The sequence below is a fragment of the Pteropus vampyrus genome, unplaced genomic scaffold, assembly GCF_000151845.1.
Source record: "Pteropus vampyrus isolate Shadow unplaced genomic scaffold, Pvam_2.0 Scaffold750, whole genome shotgun sequence".
In the NCBI taxonomy this organism is placed as follows: Eukaryota; Metazoa; Chordata; class Mammalia; order Chiroptera; family Pteropodidae; genus Pteropus; species Pteropus vampyrus.
Window position 1 is genome coordinate 117454 of NW_011889531.1, and position 13686 is coordinate 131139.

Here is a 13686-nt window from a genome sequence, read left to right on the forward strand (position 1 = left end):
GATTTCACTCATATATGGGATATAAAACTGAAAGCAACAAATGAGCACAAGACAAACAAAACTCACAGACACAGACACAGACAACAGTTTAGTAGTGACCAGAGAGAAATGGGGGAGGGGGAATGCACATAAGAGTAAAGGGGATCAAATATATGTTTATGGAAGGAGATATGACTTTGAGTGGTAAGCACACAATACTATATACAGATGATGTATTATATAATTTGTACACTTGAAACCTATATAATTTTATTAACCAATGCCACCCCAATAAAGTTAATAAAATTGAAATAAAATATAGCTTCTATCCCTGTCTGCTCCACTGTTTCTTCCTTACCTTAGAGGCAGCCATTTCAAAAATGTTTATGACTCATTCTTTATATTTTAATGTTTTAACATAAGACTGTTCATATATCTTTATATCCCTCCTTTCTTGAATAAATTGTAACATGATCTACACATTTTTATATACATTAGAAATTACTTTATAGTAGAATATTGAGATCTTCTTCATTTGTTTAACAGCTGCATAGTACTCCCTTATATGGATGCATCATAGTTTGTTCAACCAAGTTAGTTTTCCTGGGCCCTCTTCCCTCTGTTTCTTGGCCTGAAGCCTTAATCCTTGCTGCGGGTAGAACCTCTTCACCTAAAAAAAAAAAAAAAAAAAAAAAAAAGATTTTGAAATACCTACACAAATCATGAATATATCCCTTTTCTTGCCTGATTTTGCAAGATTTAGCAGAGCTCTCCAGACTTAACCTGATCTCTCTTGTACTCCTACCATATAACTGTGCTCTATATCCTGGTTCCTCTTGCCTGGTTTGATCCCCAGGTGACCCCGAGCCTTGTATGCTCAATAAATATTTTGCTTTGAATCTATATGCAAGAGATGTGTGTTTGTGTGTGTGGGGAGGTGAAATTCTTTCTGTGTATAATTGAAAAACAATGCTCTGAGTGATAGGACATTTGATGTTCCCTGTAGAGATGATTATTTCCTCCTTGGTGCTGGGTCTTTGGGGCTGAGGTACTGTGCTGCTCAACATCGCTTGGCTGACTCATCAAGCAAGCTTTTCCCCAGGTGTGGGTAACTGAGACAAGACAAGAATTTAGCACATAACTCATTTTTTTATTATTAAAAATGATTTTTAAGTATCTTCACAAATCATGAATACATCTACAAATCTCTATAATCTTCCATTTCCTACCAGAAGCAGGTCCAGATTGGGGGAGAACTGAAGTTTACCAAATTTGTGTGACCCTCTTTAAGAAAAAAAAACTGAAATTACAAATTAAAAATTAGATACAAAAGTCAATATTTATTTAGAAAAGTAAAATACATCACAGAAGTCAAAAATTTATAAGGCTAACAAATACCACAGATATCATAAAATTCCAGAAAAATAACACACTATTTTAACTAAGTAACTGGTATATTCTTTAATCCTTTCTGCATATTACAATTTTATAATATTTTCTATGGAGAAAGTTGGAAGATAATTTTCCTTTCCTCTATCATTAGTAGTTGAAATTTGTTTCATATTGTTGATAGTTCTTTTTTTTTAACTCCCGGCTTCACAATTCTTTGTTGGTAATTCATCTAAATTGTTAATTTCATCAAATTTAGAAAAACCTCTCTTTCTTTTTAAATTTGTATATAAAATTTGAAAGAATTTTCCATTGACTAGCTTCTGACATGGTACACTCAGGCCTCATTTGTCTTCCACTAATCATATATCTTTGGTACCAGCTGCTATAGGACATGAGCGCAAGCAATACAACTTCTGGACCTTTGTGTCATGACCCCAGGTGAGTCAGCTTAATGGGTAGAAGAAGTGTTCTGGAAGTCATTCCTACAGCAGGATGCTTAGGAATAATTTAACTAATCATGGAAGTAACTGCAAATCCCATAAATATATACTACTTAGCTCAAAATTGATATATCCCAAGTGAACTTCTTCTAGCCCGATCCTCAAAATACCTATAGCCATTCCAGTACCATCTGAGACAAGGAGAAATGTGGTTGAGGGGCAAGTCAGAGTCGAAAGGATCAGCAGACTTAACCAACTATGATTAAAACATCTTACTTTTGCAAATTTAACAAAAGCTATCGCCTTGTGAACACATTGTTAGGGACCCTGTAAATGCCCACCCCCTCCCCATCCTATTAATTTTTGGGTCCCAAAACCTCATACAGGGCCTTTTGAATTATTTATAAGCCTGATCTAAGATATTTCATGGACCAAGATTTTTTTTTTTTTTTTTAGGCGAGGCAACCCTCGGTTGACCTCACAGATTGCAAGGACCTTGTCAGCTTACAATCCCTTTTTTAAAATTTTTTATTTATTTTTTAGTTTTTACAACTACAGCACCTAGTCTTCCTAGATGGTCTCCCATCCAAGTACTAACCAGGCCCGACCCTGCTTAGCTGCCGAGATCAGACGAGATCAGGCTTGTGCAGGTTAGCATGGCCATAAACTCAAGATTTTAAAAATTTAAAATCTCTCTTCTACCAGTACTTTTTCTAACTTTAGATCTTTAAACTTTTTTTTTTTTGATTAAGGATAAATGTTAGCTTTATGCCTCAGGCAGGGCAGAAACTAGGATAGATAAGTGAAGCACCTTGGACGTACTTCTCAAGGAGGCTCTAGATGTCTCACTTACCTCACCCTAGTCCCAGCCTGGCCCCAGGCTTTGCCTATTTTAGACAACTCCTTGTTGAAGTGAAAAAAAAAATTAGTTAATGTTGAAAATGGAATGCAGGTTCTTACCAAGTAGCCAAATAGCTACCACTTTACTGGGAGAATCAGGAGGAATATAGTGTTCTTTTTACTCTAAAGGATATCATTAAAAATGAAGGCTCCCTGACTATACAGCACACAGAGCTAATACCATTAGCAGCTAAATTCCCAGATCCAAGCAACAGCCCAACAGCAGAGTAAATAGTAGATTTAATAATCTCAACACATAGGCAAGAACAAGCTTCTCAATCTCCAAGTTCAGAATTCTACTAGACAGATTAGGAAAGGGCTGCACCATACCTACGACATAGTAGAAAGAGAGTGAGCATGCAGAAGAGAGCAGAAGCTGGGGGAAAATTTGCCATAGAGCAAACCCCTGCAAGGATGGCCTCTCTTCCTTTCATCCTTGACTCCAGAGAAGATGTGACCACCAAGGAGGAATCAATACCAAGGCTACCTCCATAACCTTTGATGATCATGTCATTTGAAAGAGGGAAACTAATAGATTTTCACCTTTTCTGGGTTCCTGAAATTTTTCTTAAATTTCCAAATATCTTAGAACCAAACAAGATAAGCAGTTACTATGGGTCCAGTACCTTAGGTACACATGGGTCTAGCTAGCTGAGTTGGTGAGATCATGGTGCCACAAGCTCTGCCTCCTTGGTAAACATTAACTGAATCATGTGAGTAGCCTCCCACATGTTTAATCTGTGAAAAAGGTGATTGAGAGGAGTTAGATGGGGGGGCAGTTTCATATAAATGCATATTATATCGTGCCCACTACTAGTTAAAGTAGTATTAGGTTCAAGGACTACCAGCAGGGCTACTCAGATCTTGTTTTAGGTGTGGCTCAGCAAGAAGAGTTCTAAGAAGCTGAGGACTATGGGAAAGCTTGCTTTTGAATTCATGAAGGAACATTGAGTTTATAAAAGACATGACACCCACAAAGCCAGAGAAGGTAGTCCAAAAGGCTGCCAAACTGAAGCCCCAAGGCAAACAGTGAGAGTTGGGCCTAGCATGGAGTAGAGCTTGGAAAGCAATGGTGCAATATCATAGTACACGAAGGATCAACAGAATGACGGTCATGTTGCTCAGACATGATGAGTGATTCTTCTAGTGATTCTTAATTTTATATCTTCATGTAAAATATTTGTTGAATAAATAAATCTCCTTTATTTAGACATACTATGTATGTAGGAATTTGATGTGCCGTACAATTTATGCTTGGGGTCAGGTCAGATTCTGTATCTGAGTCATCAATAAATGCTGAATAAAATAGCACTCAAAGCAAATGATCTAACTATGGGAACAAGTACCTCTTTGAAGGGCCATCCTGCTCTCATTCTGTTCAGGCAAAGATTGCTCAACTTGGTCTCTCTTGATAGATCATCTCACAAAGTCATTGGGCTGTTAAGCATTGAGCTTTGCACAGTCCATTTTTGAAACCTTTTCTACTGTCTCCTCTGTGGGCTTCCAGATGGGCTGGCAGTCAGCCAGGTTGGTTACAGAGGGCAGATATTCTAAAGTGCCTCTATTCACTTGAATGTTTCAAATGTCTTTTAAAAAATCATTGAACAGACTGTGAGGCTTAGACAAACACTTGTGCCTATCACTGGTGTCTTGTTCTGCATACTTTATTAACTGAGCATCAGTGGCAAGGGCTGGGAAACTTGGTGGTGAAACAATGAAAAGGCTGAAAGGTTTGGGCTGCTTATTGGTGGTGATGGGGATGCTACTGCAACACACTTAGCATCATTTTTAAAGAAAAGCCTCTTGATCTGTAACCTAGACAGGCACGGATCCTCTCATGTTATGCCATTTGATCTTCCATTGACCAGTTCAGACGCCTTCCTGAATGAGAATATTCCACCTCTAAAATTGGTGTAAATTGCCAGGCCAGGAATGGAGCACTCTTGGTGTTTGAGTTGAAAGGGATTTCCCACTGGAATATAAATAGATGCCAGGTAGACAGAATGTTCTCCTGTCTCAGTAGAGTATATTCTCCCCTCCATTCAGTTACTAAATCCAGACTCTGAGAATTATCCTTGACAGCTCCTTCTCCCTGATTTCCTACAGTCAATCTATCACCCAACCCTGTAGGTCCCATCTCCTAAATACCTTTCTTCTATGTCTACTTCCCTTCATCCTCTCTGCTTACCCAAACCACCATTATCTCCTCTCATCCTGGTTCCCAGCACAACTTCCAGCTTCTATTCTTACCCACTTTTGATCTGTTTTCCATATACTGGCAAAAATGACCTCAATAATGCAGGTCTTATCAAGTCTCTCTCTCTCTCTCTCTCTCTCTCTCTCTCTCTCTCTCTCTCTCTCTCTCTTTTTGCTTAAAACCTTTGAAAGGTTTTCTGTTAATCTTAGGCTAAATCCCCAAATCCTTAATACCAGCTACATAATCCCCAATAACTACTGCAGCCTCATCTTGAGCCACTCTCCACCTCACTCTCTGCCATCCAGAGACACATGCTACCTTTTGATTCCTCAGAAGATATATATTTATTTCTGCCTCTGGGCCTTCCTTTGCACATAATTCTTGCATGGAATACCCTCCTATTCTGTTCTTTATATCTAGTTAGTTCTCATTGATCCTTAAAAATGTTACTCAAATGTCACTTTGTCAGTGAAGCCTCTGTCACCCTCATCCAGGATAAGGTTATTTCTGGTTGTTGTTTGTCTTCATAGCTTTAAGTACTTCTTTGTAGTACTTCTCACTAGTGTAGCCATGTGACTAATTGGATTATTAATTGTTCGATGATAGTCCCACCTCTAGACCATTGGCTCTAGGAAGGCAGGAAACATGCTGTCTTCTTTGCTATGGTAAACCTAGTACCAAGAACAGGGCCTGGCATGTTGGAGCCTCATATTGGATACTTGTCAAATGAATGAACGTGTTGTAGGTACTGTTATATCAGTTACTACTTGTGAGCTCTTAGGTAAGTTACTTAACCTTTATGTGATTCCTCATTTATAAAATGGGCTGCTTTAAGGATTCATTGAAAACACTTGTCAATTAGCACATGACAGATACTCTATAAATATTAGTTTTTTTCTCAAGATAGAGAATCAGATTTCTGGGAATTGGTGACTGGAATTTCTATCAACCTGGTCTAACATTTCTGAATCCATCCTGTTAACAAAATGTAGTCTCTTTTGGACAGGCAGATATCACTTGGAGGACAGGATAAGGAATACATCCATCTAGGCCTGCAAATTCTCAGAGCAAAACTGAGCAAAGAATCTATCTCTCCATTCCTTTATTTAACAAATATTTATTGAGCACCTCCTATGAGTTTGGTGCTGGGAATAGTGACCAATGTAGTCTCTGACCTCTCGGTGCTTACAGTTAGCTCCCTTCAATTACAGGCATACCTTAGAGATATTGTAGGTTCGGTTTCAGACCACTGCAATAAAGCAAGTATAGCAATAAAGTTAGTCAATCTTTTTGCTGGCAGCGGGCCTTGCCTTCAATTTGTAAAAAGTGCAACATCTGTGAAGCGCAATAAAACGAGATATGCCTGTATCTGTTTTTCATGTCACCAAATAAATGGCTTGAGTCTTCTGGATTTGTTTTTAGACAGCCTCAGCTGTGGCTTGTGGCATCGTGTGGAGGAGCCTTAGCTCTGTTGGTTCAGTTAAAGCCATTTTCTTTAGATAAACATGCCCTGGGATTTTTAAATAACTATCTTCTTAATATTTTTGGCTTGTGCTCTATACCCCCATCCTCTCCTGACCCACACCTGAAATTACATTCTCTCTCATGCCATGAATGCAGATAGGGTGTTTGTCCTCATTTTCAGAACAGCAGCTATTTGCAAAGTGTTGGAGAAGGAAAGGTGAGTGGGAAATGTTCTCATGGTATGTTGAAAACTATTCAGTTTGTTTTCATTCCCTACCATGTGTCCAAGCTGGCTGCATGGCGCTGATTCTGAAGTCTGTTTGCTTTTCTTGGCAATTTTAGCATATTAAAGAAACGTACCTATTGAAATACAAGAGAAACACGTGACTCCAAGGACCCCAAGCTCTCTCTCCTTTTGTGATGTTCAAGAACACTGATCCATGACATTATGTGTGGGTAAGGACACCTGAATTAAGAAACGCACATACACAAAACCTATACGCAGAACAGCTCATGCCATCATGCTGACGCTTCCATGCACAAGCTGTGGAGTTCATCCTAGCGGGATGGAAGAACACCCTCAGAGCCAAAGGTCTCTTGAAATCGTGAAACAGGATGGTTTGCAAAATTTGTTCTCTCTTGGTCACATAAAGAATCATCTGATCATGGGGAAAGGAAGAAACCTGTCAGTACCTATTTATTTATTTTGGAAAGCGGTAACAGCACCGGAATGTGTATGAGTGTGAGTGTGTGTCTGGGCTTGAGCTTGTTAGTTTTGGGAGGACCTATTAATTATTAGGGGGAAGAGCCCCATTCTTCCTGTTTTCAGAAATGCAGGAGCCTCTCATGTGACAGAGCCAGTTCCACAGCTTTGCCTTTAATGGAGTGAGCAGATTGCAGGAAGAATACGATGCTGCTCAGTAAATTTAATGACTTTATGAAGATAAATGTTTCCCTTCCGAGGCTCCTTCTTGTCAGAATACATTTAATACCGCCATTCCTTTGAGAACTAAATTCCTGTAGCACTTTGCAGCATATTAACATGTTTTTCTCACCACATGAAATTGCACTTCAAGCAAGAAATAATAATGTTTCTGCCTCCCCTTGTACATTTTTATTACTGCCAATGAATAGGAGTAAATTAACTATTATGGTTAACATTATTCATGGGGACAAATTCCTAACTCATTTTACAGAGAATAATAAATAAATGAATGAATAAGATGCCTTTAATTTCACATGTGAATTATCAAAGATTCCTCAGAGTAACAGAAGAGAGGCCGTCATGTTTATACACAAGATACAAATATATAGCCAGTGTTTAGCATCATGAGCTACGTCATCCAATAGTCACTTGTTTTTGGCTATACACTTAACCATGCTGCTCTAGGTCCAAGTCTATGGAGCCATATTCCCATTCATCGGTCATTCTCAGCTACATAACACACACTCTAATTATATACTCAAAAAGCTATATTTAGGTTTTACAGAATCTAGCTACAATTTTTGTCCAGGTATTTATCACTTCATTCCATAGGCAACTTCAGGACTAGGCAGATCTGGTTCCAATTAATGATATTACAAGGCGAATTCCACTCTAGTGGAAACTGCCAAAATCCTAGCCAGTGGTTCTTTCATTTGGAATTGTTGCCTTCAACAACCCAAATTCCAGTATAGTGACATCATTTGAACACCTCGTATCTTGTTCTAATGGGATTTTTTTTTGTGCCATAAATTATCAAGGATCTGAAATGTACAAGCAAGCAGGATAATAAGGAATGGAATGGCATATATATCCTTCTGAACTATTATTCTACTTAATGGCCTTCCCAGATCTCTGTGGCTGCACTGTCACATTTGTGCCCTCCTTGCCAGATGGCTATTGAGCAGGACCCATGTAAGGGTGAAGATACACATCTGAGGGATTTCCAGCCCTCCTGAGAGAGCATATGCTGCATAGTATCCTTGGTTAGTTGCCTTTAAGGGGCCGTGGGCTGAATCTCTGCAGAGTGGGGTAGACCTTCAGGGAAAGAGAATTAGCCTAGTGGAGAGAAGAGCAGGGCAAAGAGGCCTTCCAGGCAGGCACATGCCAGAAGCAGATGTGTGGAGGTGGGAATGTACCGAGAGTAATTAGGCAGGAAGTGAGGAGGAGTCTCTTCCATTTGGCTTATGTCATCTTCATGCATGGCATTAATTCAGGTCTTCCACTAAAAATATTGATGTTTGGACCTAAATGCAGAAGTTTGCACTAACTTTGTAAAACTTAATCTTCATAGTTTCTGCTCAGCAGCTCTTTCTTTCAAGTAATCATGTGTCCTTATAGTCTTCAATATATTTTATTTCCCTCCCAGTTTCATGATATCTGTAAATTTTATCTATAAGTCATCAATGCCTGTATCAAAGTGTCACCCTCTAGCTAACACAGTTGAGTTAATTAGAATCTGGGGTGTGTAGGCAATCATTCAATTAGTTATAAACCCACTAAACTGCACTGTGATTTATATAATTGCTACCTTCTCTTTTTGGAAAAATTAGAGTAGAATTTTGCCTTTTCTATTCGCACCCACAAAATGAAGAGGTTTTAGTCAGCAACCTGAGACCCTTGGAACTCTAGCAGTCTGCATTTCTGTCAGATACTCTGTGGGCCCCAGACTTCTACTAGCCTAAGAGTAGTCCCGATTCATTAGCCATAAAATTCATAAAATTGATTCACAATTGCCCTAGGGAATTTTGTGTCATTTGCAACTCTTGGTTCTATTACTTAAGTTGCCAGTTAGGAGGGGGTTTGAAGGTACAGAAGCAAGCCTCCTTATTCGTTGGGTTTGATTCCTAATCAAAACCTCTTCTGTAATACAATGTGCGGGTATCATTTCAGAGGCCTCTGTAACTTAACATGTCCAAACTGAACTCAGCTTGTTCTCTGGCCCCAAAGTTATTCCTTCTGGAATAGCATCTTGGCTCTCTCTCATAGAATTTCTCATGGTTTGTAATTATTCATGGCTTGGTGGTATTATTTGCTCGCTGGTTTTTTTTCCCTCTGGGATTTCTGCCCACCTAAGAGTTGAAAATTGGTCTCAGTGTAATTGTGCATTTTGACCTTGCCTTTCTTACACAATGCTCTATACCACGTTGCATTTGTTGATTTAGTTATCTATTTCTAGCCAAAGACTATGAGCTCCTTGAGGACAGAGCATGCTGTGGACTGAATTGTGTCCCCCCAAAATTCATAAATTGTTGCCCTAACCTCTAATGTCGTAATATTTGGAGATGGAACATTTGGGAGATAAATAGGTTAAGATGCAATCACGAGGATGGAACACTTATAAGTATGTTCATATGAAGAGACACCAGAGAGCTTGCTCTCTCTCTCTCCATGCACACACAATGCACAGATCGTGTGAGTATACAGTGAGATGATGGCCGTCTATAAGTCAGGAAGAGGGCCCTCGTCAGAACTGGATGGATCATGCTGGCACCCTGATCTTGGACTCCCAGACTCCAGAACTGTAAGAAAATAGGTTTCTGCTGTTTAATCCACCCAGTCCATGGTATTTTGTTATGGCAGACTGATGTGACTAAGACAGGTACATCTTTTTTATCTTAGGGCCTCCAATCCTCCAACACAAAATAGCTGCTCAGTATTTTTTGACTTGGCATAAAATAGATACTCATTAAAAAGCAGGTGGCTGAAGGAAGGACTGTCTAACTGAGCAGCTCAGACATTGTTCAGGTTAGAGTTCACATCTTGATCCCCCTAAACACCATCAGAACAGCTGTGGTCCTTCCCTCTTGACACATCTGTCATAGAAGATGCTGAGAAAGCTTGACTCTAGATCAATTTCCCCTCCCTAGGTTCCCAACATAAAAGTTGCCATAAAACAAAATACATTAAATATGAAATTCCATTAGACCTCACACAAGCTTGTTGGAGAGCATTATTTCCTGTGATAAGAACCATATGACCTTGCAAGAAAAAGCCAAGAACTCCGGAAAGAGATACTCTGAGGAAAGACAGGGTAACCAACTGTTCTTTTGGAGAATGTACTGGCTTTTGACGCCCCACAAACTATGTCCAACAGCTGCTAAATGTCCAGCTCAGGTGAGGACACAAACCTCTTCACTTAGTTCTTTTTGACACATTTGAAATAGTTTGCAGTCTTTAAGAGATCAGAACACCAAAATAGCATAGCAAGGAAGCCTTGATAGAGAGGCCGGGAAGTCTAGCTTCTTGGGTTTCCCTAAGCCACATGCAGGCTCAGGCCCCATATGACTGGTTCTCCTTTACCCCTCTGGACTAGTGTTCATTGGCTCCAGCATATCATCATAGAGGGTGTCAACTGGCTTCTTATAATAATGGGGTGGCTGCCTTAACAAGGATACCCCATTCTGTCCCGGCCTGGAATCTGCCATTTCTAAGAAGCTCTGTTTACTTTGTGTGGGTAATTTAAACCAACATCTAGGGACTAGGGAAGCTCATTGCTACTAGGATGTCCATACTTCTAGCTACTCCCAGTGGACAGAGGTAGGAAGCACACATGCACTCATGTGCCCCTCCCCATCTAATTTTAAATGGAAACTCGATATAGGTACTTTTAATTACAATGCAAGGTTCTTTCCCTCTTTTCTCAATTCCATGTTTGAATCTCTTTTCTTTCAGAGTAAGAACTTTAATTTCCAACCTCATATATTTATTCATTTGCTCAAAACATGAAAAGTAGTTTCAGAGTTGTCAAACCAATACCACACTACCAACAACAAGCCTACACAGTCAAATTCCAGATTGATTGCAACAGAGGCATCACTTCATTACTGCAAGGTGAGGATGGAATTCTAGGTTTACCTATGGGTTTTTGTTGACACCCATATTTGGGGGTGGTGGTTGTTGTTACTGCTGGGTGGGGGTGGAAGTTCTATCTCCCCACTAGGCCTCCACTGATACATCCCTGGTCAGGATAAAGAGAAAGAAATTCATTACTTCTGTCTACCTGGCCTCCCAACAGTGCATAAGGGGCAGGGCTGATCATTGCCCAGAGGGGATGAGAGTCCTGGTTGTCCACTTGGCCTTCCAAGACACCACTCTAGCAGGAAGAGGGAAGAGCCCCTCATTGCTGCTAGGCAAGGGTGGGAGTTCTTGCCTCTGCTGTGGTATCCACTGACACTATGTACAGTACCCTTGTGTATTAGTCAGGGTTCCCCAGAGAAACAGAATTAATAGGGTATATATTGGCTTGTGTGATAATGGAGACTGCACTGTGAGCTGCCAGGCTGGAAACCCAGTGGGGCCAGTAGTGCAGATGAAGTCCAAAAATAACTGGCATCCCTCTTCCCTGGAACAGCTTTGTGGAAGTCCTCCCTTCTTTACCTATTTTTCCCACAGTTACTCCTGGGAGTAAGCAAAGCCAATCTCTTCAGTGCTGAGACTGGTGCTGAGGAGGTCACAGGGAAGGCCTCTGTCCTGTGTACTGTCAAACAAAAATAAGACACTTAAAACACACACACACACACACACACACACACACACACACACACACACACACACCTCATGAAACTGAGGGTGAGAATTGTCCGTGATTTAGATGAATTACAGTGGGGTGTCCATGTTGTGCCAGTACAATTCCACACAAAATAGTCTACAGGCTTCATGAAGAAGACAGGTTAAAATTTTAAATTTAATATCATTCATTATACCTAAAAGTTTGAATGGAAAGTACTTGGAGCTGAAATGCCCCTTAAGACTTTATCGTTTGGGATCTGGTGGACATGGCGTTCACCATCAAAGAACCCCACAACAATTCTTCAGTGTCTCCAGCCTTGCTTTTTCACCCTTTGTCTGTACCCCAAACCACAGATCTTGGTTCAACGGCCTATGGTCATGTTTCTACAAGTCCTGAGATACCTCTTATTTATAGAATTGAGAACCGCTAGTTACAGGATCAACTCCAACTTCCTTAACATTGCATAGGTAGGCCTTCAATGGTCTGCCCCTTACCTTCCTCTCAGCATTCCTCTCTCATCTAACATTCCAGCCAGTAGGAAATACCCCTAGTTCAAGAAATTGCCAGGCTCTGAGTCTTATCTTCCACCATCTTCTCTGCCTGGAACACCCTCTACCCTCCTTATGATGGTTGTCTACCTGGCAAACAACCACCCCATCTGGGAACCACTCTCTCTTCATTAGAACCACCCCATCTGGGAACCACTCCCTCTTCAGTAGAACCAACTCATTTGGAGTACCATGCAGGCTTTTCCCACTTTTGTTCCTTCAGATGTCTCAGGGGAAGGTTCCTCGAGGGCAGGGATTATGACTGTTTTGTCATTAGAATCTAGTGCCTGGCATAAGGTATAATAAAGTGGGTGAGTACAGGATGCTTATCCTTGGAGGTTTTGGAAGGAAAACAAAAGAAATGATATGATATGTTATCACGATTATGCCAGTAGTTTCTGTCAGTGCAATTTTCTTTTTCTAAGTGTAGTTTCAGGTTCTAAAGAGTCAACAGTTAAATGTTACTTGAATCTGCAGGATTGGCCCACCATGAACAAGACTGGCTGGTTTCCCTCTTTTTTAGAGAAATTTTCCTGGGGATAGCTTCTTGAGGGACTTAGACAGACATGTCCCCAAGGGATCAATATCTCGCCAATTTTGTTCTGTAGAGGAGTGTCAAGCACTTTTAGACAGCTTTCACTATTGTTATCAGAACTCTCCAGGCCAGATTGTGTGTGTGTGTGTGTGTGTGCGTGCGTGCATGCGTGTGTGTGTGTAGTGCTGCAGCTCCACCTCTTAAACTAACGCAGTCATACCTTCTTTTCCCTTATTTTTTTTCTGACAATTATATTAAAAGTTTGAATTAGAAACATGCTTTGAAAGGCTACATCCACCAAATGTGGCCAAGGTCTTTTGATCTGGGTAATAATAGTCTTCTTTATCAGACATGATCTTCCTTTCCACCATCTGACCTTGACTTCCTTTGACCTATACTCATCCACATGCTTTCTGTTCCCAAAGTTTCTTTCATCCTACAACTATACTATCACTCCTGGACCAGACAGAATCCTTTCAAATTGATCCGATACCCAGAAAAATGTTCTACACATGGATGGAGGCCTAGTGGGCTATGGCTGCCTTGCCCAAACTGTACCCCAGGAGAACTATTTACTCAAAGGATCTTTGCAGATTAACTGGTTTCTCATTCCTTTCCTTACTTCAGTAAGCACTGCTTGTGCCTGACGTATTCCTGCCTAAGGCAATTTCTGATTTTTTACTTAGGAATATAAGGCCAATAAGTTATTCATTCATTCCACAGATATATATTGAGC

General features: G+C 40.3%; 1 pseudogene; it reads right to left on the reverse strand.

Moving 5' to 3' along the window:
- Positions 1-2360: 2360 nt before the first annotated feature.
- On the reverse strand, positions 2361-2479 carry LOC111734067 (annotated as a pseudogene).
- Between the last annotated feature and the right edge of the window lie 11207 nt (positions 2480-13686).